General features: G+C 42.7%; 1 long non-coding RNA gene across 1 annotated transcript in view; it reads right to left on the reverse strand.

The window, feature by feature from the left end:
• Positions 1-405: 405 nt before the first annotated feature.
• LOC134970135 (uncharacterized) overlaps positions 406-17,475 on the reverse strand; it is a 47,431-nt gene continuing 30,361 nt past the window's right edge. Inside the window, exon 4 of the long non-coding RNA XR_010189686.1 lies at positions 406-1,826. This is a non-coding gene — a long non-coding RNA (uncharacterized LOC134970135). The remainder of the gene's footprint in view (positions 1,827-17,475) is intronic.

Consider the following 17,475-nt stretch of genomic DNA (forward strand, 5'->3'; position numbering starts at 1 on the left):
GGGGCCTCTTCTTTTGAAAACATTCTTTATGTGGGGTTGTATAGTTTATTAAACTTTTACCCTGTCTGCCATTGCTTTGCCGCAGTGTTTCATAGATGTGCTATATTCTTAAAGTAACTGCAGTGTGTTTGTGCCGCTGCTCTGTCGCTTTGTCTAGTCAGCCAGCCAGCCTTTGGCCTATATTGGTGGTCAATATTGTGAGCTCAAGGTGGTCAAAAATGACTAGAAATGATTAGAAATGTATGTAATTGAGGTAAATAATATTGTAATAACAAACAGGCCCAAGTTACATGATTTTAGCTGTTTAAAAAAAATAAAAATACTGATATAAAATCAAGACCAAAACATGTGAGTGTGGTGCCAAAACCAGAAAACAAAACTGAAACACAGAGGGCTTTTATTCTTTTTGCAAAACCAAAACATCTCTAATATATTGAGTTACCAATTTTGCACTTATATTAGTTAAACAGCAGTTAACATTAACAGATTTTAAACTTAACCTCTCCAGCGTGCTACTTTGTGGATTATACAACCCTAATTATATTTTTACACAAGCATCAGAGCAGAAAGCTTTTCAGGATAACGATAAAAAACAAAAGATTTGATGTTGCTGTTCGTGAAAAGCCCAGCACTCCTTCATTGTGCCGCACACTGCAAATATTGATCCCATTTCCAAGCTAACTGCGCTCTCTCTGCGATAGCCGTCTCTCATTTCCGACATGAAATATTTTTTTTTCATCATATAAATTTTTATTTTATGATAGAAACATATAATTCAACTGCTAGTGTATAAACAGTAAACAGGAGGCTGTAAAGCCAGAATGGTTACAAATACAAAAAATGTCTCTATGAGAGCGGTAAAAGAGTGTGGTGCGATTGATAGAGAAGTTGTGTAGGAGACGAAGAACTGGAAACCAAAGGGTCCAGTGCTATGTAGGAAGGAAGAAAATAAAGGAATAGAACGGTTTCTTTAAGGGGACGTGGGTCCAGGGGAAAGGAGAAAAGAAAGAAGAGGGGGAAAAAAGAGGGGGGGGGGATATAGGGGGAGGGGCAGTAGTTGCGGAGCGGAGTCCGTCCGACATGAAATTTTAAGAGTCTAGGTTGGTCATTACTTCCCAAACATAATTCTGCAATGAATTCAAAATCTGGTTTTCACATAAATAATTTTTTCCCCTTAACAAACACTGAGTGTGGGTATTGAGAAACATACCAAATTAATATAGTGTTTATCAAAACCATCTTAGTCCACGTTCAACCCCAGAATCATTGGTGGTTATCCAATAACTCAGAGTTTATTATATTCATTCTTGTTTCATTCGTTCAATGCTGAATGGCCTTTTGTTTACAAAACAGGTTTATTGGTTTTATTTGGCAAGAGACTGATGTCCGCAAAGAGGCTTATTTCTTACCCTCCTTTCCTCATATGTAATTGCCATATACCACTGCCGAATGTAATGCCTAAAAAATATAAGATGCCACAACAGAACTGCTGTTCTATTGCCAAGCAGCTTCGATTGATACAACCACATATTATGCTGTAGTGATATTCTGTGATAGTCCAAAAATTTTCATTTTATGTTATATGGGGTCATTTTACAAAGAGTGGAGAAGCACAATGAAAAAGCCTAGGTAAAATCACATAGTTACTATAAGTAAAGATCATCTCTTACTACCAACACGTTGCATATAATTCTGTTATACAGAGAAGTATGGATTAACAAATTCAGAAGCTCAGCAGTGGATTCATGTTCTGTAGACTAGATTAGCCTTCAGCTGGATGGTGATGTCTTCTCAGTACCTTCATTACCAAGCTTTTTCTTTAATACCTGGACACAATTATAGACAGTTGTAATATATGTGTTACTTATAGTTTTGAACTTTTATAGTTTCATGTTAAAATTATGTGCTGCAGCATTATTTGTGAGATTCCCCCAAAATATCATCCATTACATTTATAAAGTTTTCTTAGTCATTATAATATGATATCATTTATAAAGAAATATTCACAGGGTTCAATCCATTACTCGTGATGATACATTTACAGTATGGTAACAAACTCACCCTTTGGGCTGCGTACAAAAATCAGAAAATATGAGCTGAGATCAAGGTATGTATTCATGAAGCAGTGAAAAGTGTGGAGAAGTGAGCCAGTGGAGAAGTTGCCCATGGCAACCAATCAGCATTGAAGTAACATTTAGAATTTGCATACTATACAATTGTACGGAGCAGCTGATTGGTTGCCATGGGCATCTTCTCCACAGGCTCACTTCTCCACTCTTTTCACTGCTTCATGAATAGACCCCCAAGTCACAAAGAGCGGGAACTGTGGTGCTGTTGCCTGCGTTTGTACACCTCTGCAATGGCAACTTGCCCCCTTCGCAAGTAATAGGATTGAACCAAAAGAATCTTGTATGATGACCATTATTAATTATTACTGCGAGGATTTCTTTGACGTAATATTTTTTCCTGATTGTATTTTAATTACTAATCAAGGCGATTAAATGATTTTTTATTTTACTCACCCAATTTCACTTGTTGATCAGGCAGCTACAGAATCCCCCCCTCCCTGAGCTGTATATTGGGCACATACTAATGACCTAGAATAGACCTGATTGCTTTGTTCTACTAATTCCTCATCCCTCCTATTTGAGCACAGCCCAATGCAGACCCTGGAATTCCTATAAAATAATTTTTCCTCAAAAGAAAATTGAATAATGGTAGACTCAGACAATACTTGGAGAAGTACAGTACACCAATCATTCGATGTCCCCAGCTGTTATGAAGACCTGTGAAGAAATATAAGACCTACTGATCAAATTTGGAATGTGTGACTTATAAGGGGGACATGTACTAAGCAATGTTAAAAGCGAAGAAGTGAGCCAGTGGAGAAGTTGCCCATGGCAACCAATCAGCTGCTCTGTATATTTTGATAGTATGCAAATTATAGATGTTACTTCAGTGCTGATTGGTTGCCATGGGTACTGCTCCTCTGGCTCACTTCTCCGCTCTTATCACTGCTTAGTAAATGTCCCCAAAGTACCAGCCAACCTGCTCCTAACTGCCATTTCACAGGCTGTGTTTGAAAAATGACATTTTAGAGCTGCTTGGTTGGGACTTTAACTCCGTCTATTTCCTTCCAAGGCTTAGTAAAATAGACCCCTTAGATGGCAGGAATTACATATACTGTAAATTTGAGTTAAACATAACTGTGTGAAACTTTTAATTAAGACAACAAGGTCATATCTTTGTAGTTTTTTCTAGTAATAATTTAACTAGAACACTGGGATTTCTCCTTCAGCAACATGTACAGCCTCAGCCACTGTTACTGAAGTTGCGACACATAGCCCCTTTTGGCGCGCCAGGTCCTGCCAATTTGGCCATTCTGACCGTCTTTCTTTCTAAAAATATGCATCTTATTCAGATAAATAAACAACTGGATGTGACAGAACTACTTTGCTAGATTACACTGTTTAATTTAATGTGTGACATTTGTACATCTGTGTGTGAATGAGTCTTAATCTGTATAAAGCGGCAGTGACTTTTTCTCACGCCGTTGTTCCATTGTGCTTCACATGCGACTTTGTACGCATCTTGCACCTTTTGGCGTATAGACATTAGATGTAGGGTTACCAGCTCATCCCTTTAATTCTGGACACATATTAATTACAAAGGTTCTGTGGCTTATAAAAACCAGGGGAAATGTAGACTTGAAGTCAGCTAGCCAGTAGCCACGGAACCTGTGTAATTAATATGTGTCCAGAATCAAAGGGATGAGGTGGTAACCCTAATTAGATGTAGAGATATGCGGCGGGCACTTTTCGTGTTTCGTGTTTTGGTTTTGGTTCTAATTCCCTGCTCGTGTTTTGGTTTTGGATTGGTTTTGCCAAAACCACCCTTTCGTGTTTCAGTTTTGGTTCTGGTTTTGTATCTGGATTATTTAAAAAACAAAACATAGAAACGGCTAAAATCACAGAATTTGGGGGTAATTTTGCTCCTACGGTATTATTAACCTCAATACCATTCATTTCCACTCATTTCCAGTATATTCTGAGCACCTCACAATATTGTTTTTAAGCCAAAAGGTTGCACCAAGGTGTGTCAGGTTCGGTTTTACTTGTGTCCCCGGAGGGGGCGCTAGTGGGTCAGTGGAGGTAGGATGGAAGAAGTGAGGAGGCTGGATTGGGTTTCTGTGCATCAGCGCAATGGTGTTTTATTAACATAAAAGTTCACACAATAAGGCAGCAGAATAACGTGCAGGAATAAACAATAAAAAGTATGCAATGGAAATGGTGCAGCTTGGAAGCTGAGAGTCTATGGAGGAAATGGTAATGATGGATAAGTTCACTGGTGTGAGAACCAGAATGGTTTAAAACGTGGAGCCAGCAGAGATGGTAATAAATGTGTAGCAAACCTGGTAGCAGATGCAGGAGACTCAGGTGGAAGTCCACAGTGTAGTTCGTTAGGCACAGGCAGCTAGCAAGCTGCTTCACAGGTGAGGTGATGGAATGCACCTGGAGAGAGTCTCTACTGCTGAGGCTGAAGCACACAGTGGTTGTAGATAGGTGTGGAGCCAAATACAAATGCAGGGATTGCTGATGCTTGTAGTTCCACGGAAATGCAGGAAGGTAACCAGGAACACAGAGGAACAGGTAGGTAACCAGGAACACGGAGGAATCCAGGCACATGGGTCGCAGGAGTGACACAAAGTTCAGGACAACCACAGGCTCACCCTGCAGCTCCTGATATACCCCCTGGTGTGCAGACATTGGTTGGAGTGGGAAAAGGAGGTGCGGCCAAGCTCCGGATTGGCCGCCGTACTCTGACCGATGGAGACTGTCATGGCGGCGCCCATGCCGCGGCCCGGCGGGAACGCGGCGTGCTCACACGCCCGCTGTTACAGGAGCGTTCCTAGGCCCAGGATGACGTCTGGTGGCAGAGGAGCGGACGACAGCAGAACGTAGGGACCCCGGACGGAGTCCGCACCGACGGACAGATGTGGCTGTGGTGAGTCGATTCCTGACAGTACCCTCTCCTTTATGGGTGGGCACTGAACACCCACGTGGCTTGGAAGGATGAGTTCTGTGGAAGACACGGACCAACCTTGGAGCATGGACATCTGACGAATTCACCCAACTTCTCTCCTCAGGACCATAACCGGACCAGTCGATAAGGTATTGTAGACGACCGTACCGGCAACGGGAATCCAGAATCTTCTCTATCTCGAACTCCACGCCCCGCTGAGTTCGCACTTTGGGGCCGACTGGAAGAGCTCTTTGGAAGCGATTCAGGACTAACGGTCTGAGGAGAGAGACATGAAAGGCATTAGGTATTCGTAGAGAAGGTGGTAACTTGAGCTTGTAGGCCACAGGACTGATGACTCTTTCGATGGAAAAGGGACCGATGAAACGTGGTGCAAATTTCATCGACGGGACTCTAAGACGGAGGTTCCGGGTGGAAAGCCAAACCTTGTCACCAGGTTTCAGGCTAGGAACTGCACGTCTTTTGCGGTCAGCAAAGAACTTATACCGGCTAGAAGCCTTCTTGAGAGAAGCATGAATCTTCCTCCAGGTTGAAGAGAACTGACTCAAGATAGCAGTGGCAGCAGGAACATCAATGTGAGGAAGTTCTTGAAAATCTGGAACACGGGGATGTTGTCCATATACAGCAAAGAACGGAGTCGTTTCTGTAGCAGTATGGTAGCGGAAATTGTGGGCAAATTCAGCCCATGGGAGCAGGTCCAACCAGTCATCTTGAGAAGACGAAACATAAAGTCTTAAAAAGGTTTCTAACTCTTGGTTTACCCTTGACAATGCTGAATTCCTTTGTCGTATAAAACACCTTAAGAAGTCTAAGAACACTGTACGCTGTTTACTTAAGAAGTACCGTAATGGTACGCTATTTGCGTAACGATCGCTCAGCCGTAGGCGAGACGCTCAAGCGTCACGTTCGCTCGCGGCCCAGTGATCACAGGACACGTTATTGGTTATGTCTAGGGAAATGATTCGCTATGGCGTAGCTTACGCTCGAGACCACGAGGAGGTCACCAGCGATGCCGACGCTCACAACACTATACCTTTATGTAAAACCTTATATCAATGAAATACACTGCATACCTTAATGTGAGTACAGGGTGTAAGTGCAACCTTGTGTAACCTGACTAACTACAAAGCTGCTTGTGCGTCACCGACGCTCAAGTGAACACTTAACACTATAGAAAATACACAGATACTGGTTTAGGGTTCCAAAGCCTATTAACTGTATTATATCTAATATACTTGTAAAAAAAGGATAACAGTACATATGATACACTACAATATAACAGAGACTTCCTAACCACAGAACTAAACAATAAATACAAATAGACAATACTACGCTGACCTAGATACAATACAATACAATACTATATTAGTCTAGGGGAGATATGAGAGAAAGGAGAAGGGAGAGAGAGAGAGAGAGAGAGAGAGAGAGAGAGAGAGAGAGAGATGAGAGAAATTGGCTCACAGAAAAAACAATGATTACGTTACATAAGAGACAACATGGTTGCAGATAAAACTACATATGTGAGAGACAATCGCTGCGCAGTTAGTCAATGCTGAATACAGCATGGGATGGAAGCTAGACTCCATTTTGAGAAACCTCCACTTGATTCCAAAGACCACACCACATGCCTGAAAGGGGGAGGGGAAGACATCCAGCAGCAGCCATTTTAGATTTGCAGGTCCAAACACATGGCACCACAATCACATAGCAGAAAACACAAGACTCCATTTTACTCCAAAATGTCCAAGCCTCAAAACAATGCATATGTTCTGATTTTACAATTCCAAACCATCTAAAACACCTTTCACAATGTAATCCAACTTCCTAGAACCATCTCATAATTTCACATTCCAAATCACCTTTCACAATGTAATCCAACTTCCTAGAACCATCTTATAATTTCACATTCCAAATCACCTTCAGTATCTCACTAACCAGAGCATATTCATCACAAGACCAGATCACAATGTACTCACAAGTATCAGCCTGCCATTGCTACCAGCACATATTCAAAACTACTGCATGGTGGTATTTATGATTAACAAGATCCCAGCTACCATCACAGATTCCACAGGGCACCAACACTAACACCCAACAATCACACAACCAAGCTACAACATCCTATTTAAACCAGAAAGCAATCTGTCTATATTCCCTTATCTAGCCATGTGGATTCAATACTTAGCCTTTGGTGCCTGGTCAGTCCTGGGGATGTAGCCTCCATGCTGCTGGGTGCCAGGTAGCTGTGTGTGTCTGTGTGTGAGTGTAGCTACATTACATCTGTTCTCTGAGGCCACACCTGACCACTACCTTCCTGTTTGACCAGTATCTGGGGGAGGGGTCTCTCTAGCTTTTGTATTGAATCACTGTTCTCTTTGTATATGCTAATCAGGTTCAGACCTGAAAACTTAGTTGATCATCCATTGTTCCCAACAAAGCTGATCTTAACTTTTATACATATAATCATATCTATCCGCTGCAATGTCCCACGACAACACAATAGGTCTCAAACTAAACCACACCTTATTCTGCTTGCTTCAATACCAAACATGATGTGTTTATCTGGTTCGGTTCAAATGATACACATCCATGACATTAATTCATCAGCCAATTCTAAATCTCCATGACGTCTGGTGTTTGCTGTGCTCGCTGCGCATATTTGCAAGTATAGCGGCTTATATGTGTGCAGTTTATATGGTCTCTCTATGTAATATTTTTCTGACTTTGACAGTCCACCCTTTGGCAGTCACCAATAACTGCCACTTCCTAAAACATTTCAAAAAGAGAAAAATATATGTCAGGGGTTAATACATTTCCATGGTTGGGTAGGGGAGGAGAGAGGAGTAGGTGTGAAAAGGGTATGACCTGGTGAGATAGCAGAAGCATGTGTGTATGCGTCCATGTTTGGGGGGGTCATGTATCATCGTGCCGAACGTGTTGTAAATCAAGCTTCGAGGTATTGCGAAGTATACATTTGAATTCCTTCTTATCCCATATTAAGGGTCTGTGGATGGGCTGTCAAACTCTACCGAGCTCATTTCGGCTTTCAGTTGCAACAAAATGGGGATGCACATTTTAGTTGATGATACATGAATGAGGGAAGTATGTGGTTGCTGATATCTGTGCCTGTATTCCCTATCGACTATGTGTGTCATTACCTGAGGGTTGTAGAGATGAAGATAAAGAACACTTATGGAAAATGCAATGATATTCTATGTCAGGGAAATGTACGTTCGTCGATTGAGGTCTTGATTGGTGTCGGTTGATTGGAGTCTTCTTCTTTGTGCTTTTGCTCATAAATCGTGAGTAAAGCAAACAACGTCCATGGATTTACAAAAAATGTTGGGCTAGCGTGATTTTAAAGTTCCTAGGGAAACTGGGGTACCCATGGCATTGTCCATCAAAATCTTGTATATCAGGTCGTCTGCTCTTCTTCTTTCCATCTTTCCGTTGTCGGCCCCTTGGCTCATCAAATCCTTCGTCTACGTGGGTCTTTGTACCTCGGAGGAAAACATAGAAATGGGTGAAAGACGGACCGTATACTCATTACATCATTACGTCATGGTTTCTAGCATTGGGTCATAAATCAAATCCAGGTTAATTACAGTTTCCTCACTCCTCAAGCTCATCACTCTTGTACTTTGTTTGCACCTCATTAAAGCCTGCCCGCATCTAAATATCAATCCAATCGATATAACGACACCCAAGATACATAGCAGAAACTTTCCAACATCCATTATGACTCCTTGAGCCCAGTCTCCCAAACCGGAGAACCTATTTCGCGGGTTCAACCATGACACCCAACCAGTCAGCTCATTACCTACAGCAACAAGGGTGAGATTGTGTTTTCGACGAAATTCCCATTTTAATTGCAGAATGTCGTCCATCTTTTGGTCTATGACCTCTACCGGATCCTCGGTGCTATTTGTGATATACGTGCAACACTTTATACCGTACTGTGTTGCCAAAGTAACACAATATCCGCCTGTTACTGCTGTAAGGTAATTAAGAACCATCCTATGCTGAACTAGTTCTGTTTTGTAAGCTTGAAGTTCTCTTCCAGTGTATCTAAACGTGTCATCATACATTTCAGTGATATTATCTAACAAATTGGCGAGTGCGGAAATGTATCTATAATTCATCACTCCTCGAGCGGTACGAGTGAAATCTAACGCTACCAGAACCTGAATCCCGGTGGATTCATGGATAAGATCAGAGGCCGGATGCTCTAACCTTTCTGACAGTTGTCTTTTAACTCGGTGTTCGTAGTGAGTGTGAGTATAAGGAGCTTGGGCACCACGGTGTATATCCTTCATTTTGTCATGTGTAACAGTCATTACTTCAGGCAATACTTTTCCAATATAACACAATCCTTCAGAGTTTGGGGCAAGCCACTTGTACGCCTTTCTCCCGCATATGAAATATGCATCATCGGGGAGAACATAAGGGACGGAGAAGGACATGACCATATTACAAACCTTCCAGGTGAAATCTCCTGACCCTAATTCTTCCATCTGCTTAATGCACGTATCGGTTTGTACGATATGTGCACAGTATCCTGGTGATACCTCTCCAACCTTTAGTAATCCTATTTCCTAAGGTATATCGATACCGGAAAGATTTTCCTCTACTGGCTATGTGGCGTACGAGCTCTGTATCTGTAGGCATTCTATCTGCTCTATGTGAAAAGGTCATGGTTTGGTTGCTCCATGACACTTCCCAATTTCCCGGTTTTCTAGGATTGGAGATGTTAAAACATAAGAGGGACCTATCCACATGGTATTGGTGGAGCTTCAAACTAGGAGGGCTGGAGATATTAAACCTCCTGTCCACCGGTCTCCCACCCTTTAGCTCAAGTACCTCCCCTACCGTTAAAGGAAATGGTACTAGCCCTGATTTGCTGTGACCCTGAGGTACTTGAGAGCATACCCAACAATCTGTTTGGTTCAACACGTTACCCACTAGAGAGTGATAGTCACTCAATGGATGCCGGTCCATATGGATATTAAGACTGGATTGGCATTTCTTTATGCATCCATCTTCAACCGTTGTCACAGAGCCTACAGATACAGTTTTTCTTTTTTAACTAACAATCCTTCAAAGAAAATGTTTACAGATAACATGGTTGTTAGATCGTGCCCGGTACTCGCCTTTGCTTGGTGATTGGGTTGCTATTGGAAATTTACACCTCCGTCTCAGTCATCAGGACCTTTCTGGATCCTTTCTCGACCTCACTGGTACTCTCACCGAAACAGACTGCTCTGGTCAACATCATGGTTAACGGAAAAATCCATATCACAGTCTCTTGGGGCAAGTCCATCTTACGGGAGGAGAAAAGAAGAAGTTTGTAAAGGGGGTATAAGAAAACCGTCTGAGGGGGAGAGAACTTGTTACGATAATAAGTTCTCTCGTCTTGTTGTTCTTCTTGTTCTGCTGTCCTCTCAAAAGGTGCTGTCTCTCAGTCTTCCAAACGAACATTCTGGTGATGCAATATTCCTTCCCATCCAGCGATCTTTCTGTTAAGGAGCAAAAATCTGGCATTACCATAGGTCCAACTGAGGGGTGACATACCATCTTTAAACCATGGAAACATGAGTGGGAAGAGAGAGACAACAAAAAAAAACAAAAGAGATAGAGAACAATTCATGTGCATATATACATTACATAACTCGACAATAACCACCAATAAGAAAAGAGAAACAAAGCATTTTTAAACATTGTCAACATTAAGAAAACATTGTTAGCATTAGAAAAACATTGTCAGACTTATTAGGCTGTCATATCTATGTGTCTAATGGTCTCCTTGAGCAGTCCCTCCCCACCAGCTCCTGCATTACTCCATTGTCTGTATCTGGCCAGAAATACATTGTGGCGGAGGTTATGCTGGGGTTTGGTAGACTTCTGCAAGGACCAAGTTGATATGCAATGTGTGAATTCTTACCAATACTCGTCATAGATGGGGATAGAGAGAGAGAGAGAGAAAAAAACATTTTTCACAAATACATTTACAACGTTTCACCTGGTCATCCCTGTGTCTTTAGTGAATGACCTCCCACTTTATTAATCGTTACCTCAGGCTTACCATCAGTCCTAATGATCACCTTTCTTGACTATATTTTATGGGTGTGGCCCAAAATTCTTCCTATATGATCCCTGATTATAATGGTGTGTCATATTCATGCTCATTTTCATGTCTAGGGGGTCTAACTTTATGTGGGTTATTACAGTTGTTGGCATAATGCCCTTCTCTTCTCTCAAGATGAAAGTTAGGTAAGTAAGTTATATTTCTTTGCATTTCACTCTCCTGTTGCCATATTTGTAAACAATCATAATGCTTGATTCGTCTCTTTGCTGATTTGATGAGACATATCCTTTGCCTTAAATTATGCAACACCTCTGAGTCAAAACTACCTATCCCGGGAAATGGTGCCTTATCCCCCGCAGTCATTCGTGTCCATTCATCACAAAAGGTCTCAGAGTGGGGACCATATTTCCCCCACATTACTAACCGAGCAGACCCTCGGGGTCTGCAAGCCTCTGGAGTCTGAATCCTGACCTCCGACCGTCTCTGTATTGTGCACTTGGCTGCCATTGTGGACCTTTTTAACACAGAAAAAAACTTCCTAAAATGCACCAAACACAGAACTTCGTTGGAAATCCTTAAAGCTCTTCCACTGAACTTCTTCTGCTCCGGGTATCTCCGTTCCGCCTTCTAGCAGATACGTGTAGCCGTTGCAGGCCCTATCTCTAGAGATTTTCCTGAGAAAATTCCCTTCCTTTTTCTTTACACAAATCACGCTTGCATGTGCTCCCTACAACACGTATGAGGGCAAGATTTACGCATGGATATACGACCTCATATCCCGTTGCGTTATTGGTCACACATACAACCGTGCGGTCCAATCGTACCACTTATAGACACTTGTTGCCCATAAATGGTAGGATCATTGGAGTCTCCCTACTGTGCTCCAAAACAGCCAGAGCGTAATACAACGAAAACTTTATCACACTCTGTTGCACGTTTTCACTCAGATCGTGCTTATCACATTCCACATAGATCACAAATTATCACATAGATCACAAAGTCCACAAAGCGGGATTATCACATAGATCACAAAGTCCACAAAGCGGGATTATCACATAGATCACAAAGTCCACAAAGCGGGATTCAATACACTCATACCGTTTTCAACCCACTATCATTCTTATAGTTTTCTGATCAGAAAAATCATTTCCCGTAGTCTGATAGCTCTCCCCAGAGGTACTACAGTAAAACAAGGTATTTAAACTAAGTTTTGGAAAGCTGAAATCAATTTGTGTTATTTATCGCCTTGCGTTACTTCACTTTTGCGCTACTTATCGCTTTTGCGCTAATTCAACTTTATCACAACTTGAGCTACGTGGGCGTAACCAGACGCTACGTTGCGTAATGTACGCTGCGTGCGTCTGCCTTTCGGATTGCGTACGCTAGTCTTTGTTAGTGACACGTGTACGCAATGCAAAGGATCCACCGTAACACAATATATATTTTATCAATGTAGATGATCCCTGATCATCTACCGCAATCCACACTGCACACTGGCTGCCTCGTCTCTCGGACAAGCCGTGTGTTGTTCTATACTTTAACTATTACCTCTACTTATTAAATAACAGCAAATCTCCTTTTAGCCCTTTCTATCAACTATAAAATTTGGCAGACAGGAATAGTGATATACGAAAATGAAACAGAAATGCAGATATATGCGTGCGTACGCAAGACAAAAGAAAAATAAACAGTTTTAAAAAAGACACAAGCGTTTTGTTCTTACTTCCGGTCCCGGATTCCTTCAGCACTCTTAATCTAAGCGAAAGCAGACGCTTATCCCGTCAGCAACTGCGAGACAACCTCCCACCCTTTGCTGGAGGGATAATGTCTGCTGATCTACCCAGTGCAGATATGAGAAGGATAGGACACGCCCCCAATTGACAATGCTGAATTCCTTTGTCGTATAAAACACCTTAAGAAGTCTAAGAACACTGTACGCTGTTTACTTAAGAAGTACCGTAATGGTACGCTATTTGCGTAACGATCGCTCAGCCGTAGGCGAGACGCTCAAGCGTCACGTTCGCTCGCGGCCCAGTGATCACAGGACACGTTATTGGTTATGTCTAGGGAAATGATTCGCTATGGCGTAGCTTACGCTCGAGACCACGAGGAGGTCACCAGCGATGCCGACGCTCACAACACTATACCTTTATGTAAAACCTTATATCAATGAAATACACTGCATACCTTAATGTGAGTACAGGGTGTAAGTGCAACCTTGTGTAACCTGACTAACTACAAAGCTGCTTGTGCGTCACCGACGCTCAAGTGAACACTTAACACTATAGAAAATACACAGATACTGGTTTAGGGTTCCAAAGCCTATTAACTGTATTATATCTAATATACTTGTAAAAAAAGGATAACAGTACATATGATACACTACAATATAACAGAGACTTCCTAACCACAGAACTAAACAATAAATACAAATAGACAATACTACGCTGACCTAGATACAATACAATACAATACTATATTAGTCTAGGGGAGATATGAGAGAAAGGAGAAGGGAGAGAGAGAGAGAGAGAGAGAGAGAGAGAGAGAGAGAGAGAGAGATGAGAGAAATTGGCTCACAGAAAAAACAATGATTACGTTACATAAGAGACAACATGGTTGCAGATAAAACTACATATGTGAGAGACAATCGCTGCGCAGTTAGTCAATGCTGAATACAGCATGGGATGGAAGCTAGACTCCATTTTGAGAAACCTCCACTTGATTCCAAAGACCACACCACATGCCTGAAAGGGGGAGGGGAAGACATCCAGCAGCAGCCATTTTAGATTTGCAGGTCCAAACACATGGCACCACAATCACATAGCAGAAAACACAAGACTCCATTTTACTCCAAAATGTCCAAGCCTCAAAACAATGCATATGTTCTGATTTTACAATTCCAAACCATCTAAAACACCTTTCACAATGTAATCCAACTTCCTAGAACCATCTCATAATTTCACATTCCAAATCACCTTTCACAATGTAATCCAACTTCCTAGAACCATCTTATAATTTCACATTCCAAATCACCTTCAGTATCTCACTAACCAGAGCATATTCATCACAAGACCAGATCACAATGTACTCACAAGTATCAGCCTGCCATTGCTACCAGCACATATTCAAAACTACTGCATGGTGGTATTTATGATTAACAAGATCCCAGCTACCATCACAGATTCCACAGGGCACCAACACTAACACCCAACAATCACACAACCAAGCTACAACATCCTATTTAAACCAGAAAGCAATCTGTCTATATTCCCTTATCTAGCCATGTGGATTCAATACTTAGCCTTTGGTGCCTGGTCAGTCCTGGGGATGTAGCCTCCATGCTGCTGGGTGCCAGGTAGCTGTGTGTGTCTGTGTGTGAGTGTAGCTACATTACATCTGTTCTCTGAGGCCACACCTGACCACTACCTTCCTGTTTGACCAGTATCTGGGGGAGGGGTCTCTCTAGCTTTTGTATTGAATCACTGTTCTCTTTGTATATGCTAATCAGGTTCAGACCTGAAAACTTAGTTGATCATCCATTGTTCCCAACAAAGCTGATCTTAACTTTTATACATATAATCATATCTATCCGCTGCAATGTCCCACGACAACACAATAGGTCTCAAACTAAACCACACCTTATTCTGCTTGCTTCAATACCAAACATGATGTGTTTATCTGGTTCGGTTCAAATGATACACATCCATGACATTAATTCATCAGCCAATTCTAAATCTCCATGACGTCTGGTGTTTGCTGTGCTCGCTGCGCATATTTGCAAGTATAGCGGCTTATATGTGTGCAGTTTATATGGTCTCTCTATGTAATATTTTTCTGACTTTGACACCCTCTCCGTCTGCCCATTCATCTGAGGGTGGTAGGCTGACGAAAACTTGAGGTTGACTTGCATGGCAGAACAAAGGGCTCTCCAAAATCTTGCCACAAACTGAACTCCACGGTCAGATATAATTTCAGTGGGTAGTCCATGTAAGCGGAAAATCTCCCGTAGGAAGATTTGGGCAAGCTTTGGTGCGGAAGGAAGACCCTGGAGTGGTACAAAATGGGCCATTTTGGTAAACCTGTCAACCACAACCCAGATGGTGTTGAATCCTTGAGAAGAGGGAAGGTCAGAGATGAAATCCATGGACAAGTGTGACCAGGGACGGCTGGGAACAGATAATGGTTGTAACTGACCTGCTGGAGATTGTCGAGGAGTCTTGTGCTGCGCACACTTCGGGCAGGATGCCACGAAATCTTTGATGTCAACTTTCATCTTCGGCCACCAGTATGTCTCAGAGAGGAACTTGAAAGTTTTCAGGACACCAGGATGCCCAGTGAATGTGGACTGATGAGCCCAAGACAGCAACTTGGAACGGAGTTCTGGGGAAACAAAAGTCTTACCAGGAGGTGGAGCAGGAGAAACTTGAGACGAAGCAAATACCACTGGACTCAGGATGGAATGCGGAACCGAGTCGGACGTCTCCTCTTCGGACTCCATAGATCGGGATAAAGCGTCTGCCTTGATATTCTGAGAACCTGGGCGGAAATGAAGCTTAAAGTTAAAACGAGAGAAGAACATAGCCCACCGGGACTGGCGAGGATTGAGGCACTGGGCTGCCTTCAAATAAAGCAGATTTTTATGATCCGTATAGATGTTGAACGGAAATTTGGCCCCTTCCAGGAGATACCTCCATTCCTCAAGGGCCAGCTTGATCGCTAGTAGTTCTTGATCTCCAATGGAATAGTTAGCTTCTGCAGGGAGGAATTTACGAGAATAAAATCCACAAGGGTGAATCTTCCCATCAGTTCCCTTCTGGGAGAGAACAGCTCCCACTCCTACTGTGGAGGCATCCACCTCCAACTCGAATGGCTTGTTTACATCCGGTTGAGAAAGAACTGGAGCAGACATAAAGGCCAGCTTGATCTTTTGAAATGCCGCTAAAGCTTCTTCTGACCAGTTGGAATGATCTGCCCCTTTCCGAGTTAAGTTGGTAATAGGAGCGATGAGAGTTGAAAATCCTCGGATAAACTTCCTATAATAATTGGCGAATCCCAGGAATCGCTGAATAGACTTGAGACTACTTGGAATGGACCAATTGGCAATGGCTTCCAACTTTGTCGGGTCCATCTGGAGATCCGATCCGGAAATTATATACCCCAGGAAGGGTATGGAGGGAACTTCGAAGGTACACTTGGATAATTTGCCGTAGAGACAGTTCTCACGAAGACGTCGGAGGACCTCACGGACTTGCAGACGATGAGAAGAGAGATCTTGGGAGAAGATGAGAATATGGGCCCTCATTCCGAGTCGTTCGCTCGGTATTTTTCATCGCATCGCAATGAAAATCCGCTTAGTACGCATGCGCAATATTCGCACTGCGACTGCGCCAAGTAATTTAACAATGAAGATAGTATTTTTACTCACGGCTTTTTCATCGCTCCGGCGATCGTAATGTGATTGACAGGAAATGGGTGTTACTGGGCGGAAACACGGCGTTTTATGGGCGTGTGGATGAAAACGCTACCGTTTCCGGAAAAAACGCAGGAGTGGCTGGAGAAACGGGGGAGTGTCTGAGCGAACGCTGGGTGTGTTTGTGACGTCAAACCAGGAACGACAAGCACTGAACTGATCGCACAGGCAGAGTAAGGTTGAAGTTACTCAGAAACTGCAAAGTAGTTTGTAATCGCAATATTGCGAATACATCGGTCGCAATTTTAAGAAGCTAAGATACACTCCCAGTAGGCGTAGGCTTAGCGTGTGTAACTCTGCTAAATTCGCCTTGCGACCGATCAACTCGGAATGAGGGCCATCATCCAGGTAAACTACGAGGTATTTGTACAGAACGTCACGGAAGATTTCATTAACAAAGTGCTGGAACACTGCTGGGGCATTGCTCAACCCGAATGGCATTACCAGGTACTCGTAATGACCATCTCGAGTATTAAAAGCTGTCTTCCATTCGTCACCACTACGGATTCTGATGAGGTTGTAGGCACCGCGGAGATCTAACTTGGTGAAGATGCGGGCTCCCTTAACTCTATCAAACAATTCAGTGATGAGTGGTAATGGATAACTGTTTTTGATGGTAATGTCATTGAGACCCCGGTAGTCAATGCATGGACGTAATACTCCATCCTTTTTTTTAACAAAGAAGAAGCCCGCACCAGCGGGTGAAGATGAGGGACGGATAAATCCTTTCTGTAAGTTCTCCCTGATGTAGTCGCTCATCGCCTCAGTTTCAGGAACGGATAACGGATAGGTACACCCCCTTGGTGGTTTCTTGCCGGGAATGAGGTCAATGGGACAATCCCACTCTCTATGGGGCGGCAGAACATCAGCGGCCTTTTCA

This window comes from Pseudophryne corroboree, chromosome 11 (assembly GCF_028390025.1).
Source record: "Pseudophryne corroboree isolate aPseCor3 chromosome 11, aPseCor3.hap2, whole genome shotgun sequence".
NCBI lineage: Eukaryota > Metazoa > Chordata > Amphibia > Anura > Myobatrachidae > Pseudophryne > Pseudophryne corroboree.